Source organism: Lynx rufus, unplaced genomic scaffold (genome assembly GCF_022079265.1).
Source record: "Lynx rufus isolate CCGP_SWC_20201006 ecotype Redwood Valley unplaced genomic scaffold, mLynRuf1.p SCAF_13, whole genome shotgun sequence".
Classification (NCBI taxonomy): domain Eukaryota; kingdom Metazoa; phylum Chordata; class Mammalia; order Carnivora; family Felidae; genus Lynx; species Lynx rufus.
The window spans coordinates 47,875,036-47,877,593 of NW_025814827.1; the positions used below are offsets into that span (position 1 = coordinate 47,875,036).

The window sequence follows — 2,558 nt, forward strand, 5'->3', positions numbered from 1 at the left end:
GAATTCATTCACAAGTCTTATCGTCAGTAAGAACTTCTCTCACTACCGTATTTAAAATTATAGCCCACTATCAAAACCACTATCACTAACTGTTAAGCTTCCCTGTGTTTATTTTTCCCTATAGCAGTTTTTACTAGTTTACCCATTTGTCTGTTGTCCATCCAGCACAGAATAAAAAGTATATAAGGAAATAATTTTTTTAACTTACTTTCTTAATTTTCTTTTTAACTGCTCTGTCTTATATACCTAGAACAGTACCTGACACATAGTAGGGACTCAATAAGAATTTGTTGAATAAAACAATATACATGCAAATGTGCAAAATACATTATAATATCATGAAAATATAAAGTACCAATGAGTCTATGCAACAAAAGATGCCAATGGTGAGGCATACCAAGTTTATAGATAGAAGGTCTCAATATTGAAAGACATTATTAGTCCCCAAATGGATCTTATAGATGAGAACAATTTTAACAAAGTTCAAACATAATTTCAAGGAATTTGTTATTCTAATTTTACAAAGAACAAAGGCACATGAAACCTTTTAACAAGAAAAGAGACAGAGGAGGTGAGGAAAGGTAGCGGAGAAGAAGAGTCGAAGGGGCTTGCCTTTTTAGATATCAACACTTAAAGTAAATAATGCCTTACTATAAGTACAGAAAAAAATGACTAATAGGTCAGAGTCAAAACCAGCCCATCATATCTGTGAAAATTTATAGTATAATAAATGGAATAGTAGCAAATATTAATTAACAAATGGGATAAAGTATAACAAATGGGATATAGAAAAAATGTAGAAAAGAGGGACTATTCAAGTACTGGAACACTGTTTTTCCTAATTAAAAAATAAATAAATAAAATTATATTTTTCTGTTTTCATTACACACAAAAATTAACTCTAGAAGAATTACAGACATACAGTGAATGGCAATTTTTAACACACTTAGAATGTTACCTAGGAAAATATATTTGAGAAATATAATATATAAAGATAAGGGGTAGAATTTCTTGAGACACAAAAAAAAGACTTAACCATATAAAGCTTGATAAGTATAATTATGCTAAATTCAACAATCTGTGTTTACCAAAAAACACCACAAATAGAGTGATCATTCAAGGCACAAATTAGGAGAATAAAATTAATAACCTAATCAATGAAGAACTACAAATCAACAAGGAAAGATAATCTGACAGAAACAAAAAACACAAAAGGATTAGTAGCCACATTAATTGGAAACAGTAATGGTAATCAAACAAAAAGACGTTCAACTTTAGTCATTACAGCAATATAAATTAAAATGAAAAACATAAAATATTATACCCAGTAAATAGACAAAATGAATAAATCTGATAATAGCAAGTGCTGATAAGGCTAGGGAGCACTGTGAATCCTTATAAACTACCAGGAAATGTCTAAATTGGTTTAACAATTTTGGACAACAGTTTAGTCTTATCTTGTAAATTTGATCATGTGCATACTTCATTCAGTACTTGTAAATTCCGCTTGTAAGTATATGACCTATATATGACATGCACCCATAGATGTGTAAAAACCGTTCATAGCCTTATTGTTAGTAACAGCAACCTAGATTCCATGGACCAGAGAGAGATAAATAAACTGTGGTGTATTTAGCTAATAAAATATCAAAAATCAGTCAAAAGAACAGATATAGTTATAAATGATAATATGGGTAAATATTAGTAATAAGCAAAAGAAAACAAGCTCCAGACGACTGCATACTTCTTTACACAATATATTCGTCAGCAACAACTTACACATGTGGGAAAGCTTTTTAAAATAAAAAGCAAACTGTCCTCAGCTGCCTGTGAGATGCTAGGCACTTCCGCGGAAGGGAAGGCCGCATAGGGGTGAGGCCCTCTCTTCATCCGGGACTAGCATGGTGCCCAGTAGCACCTGCTCAGCCCTCTCCAGCACAATGGCATCTGCCTTCAAGCTCATCTGCATCTACTCTGCTCTCATCTTGTACAATGATGAGGTAATGGTGACGGAGAAGATCAGTGCCCTCGTGAAAGCAGCAGGTGTAAAAGTTGAACCTTTCTGGCCTCCCTTATTTGCAAAGGCCCTGACCAACATCGTCAACATCTGGAGCCTTATCTGCAAAGGTCGGAGCTGGTGGGCCCACCTCAGCAGCTGGAGGCCCAGCTAAGGAGAATAAAGTGGAAGGAAAGAAAGAAAAGTAATAAGAGTCTGATGATTACATGGGCTTTGAGCTTTTTGACTAAACCCCTTCTGTGACCTATTCAGTTAAAAGCTGAACTCTTAAAAAAATTTAAAAAATAATAAAAAATAAAGAAACAGTAAACATAAAAAGTAGTAGTTGACCTCGAAGCAGGGAAAATGGAGCAGAATACATAAGGTCTGGAATATAAAATAGGGAAAAACACACAGACGATTCAATGATATTAGAGATATTCAGATCTTAAATAGGGTGATGAATTACTGTGGATACAATTTGATACTATTATTATAAAATTCTATAAATCATCGAATATTACATAATAAAAAGAAAAGCAGCATAAACAAAACCCCATTA

General features: G+C 33.2%; 1 pseudogene; it reads left to right on the forward strand.

The window, feature by feature from the left end:
• The first annotated feature begins 1,940 nt into the window (after positions 1-1,940).
• On the forward strand, positions 1,941-2,247 carry LOC124508336 (60S acidic ribosomal protein P1-like; annotated as a pseudogene).
• The last annotated feature ends 311 nt before the right edge of the window (positions 2,248-2,558 follow it).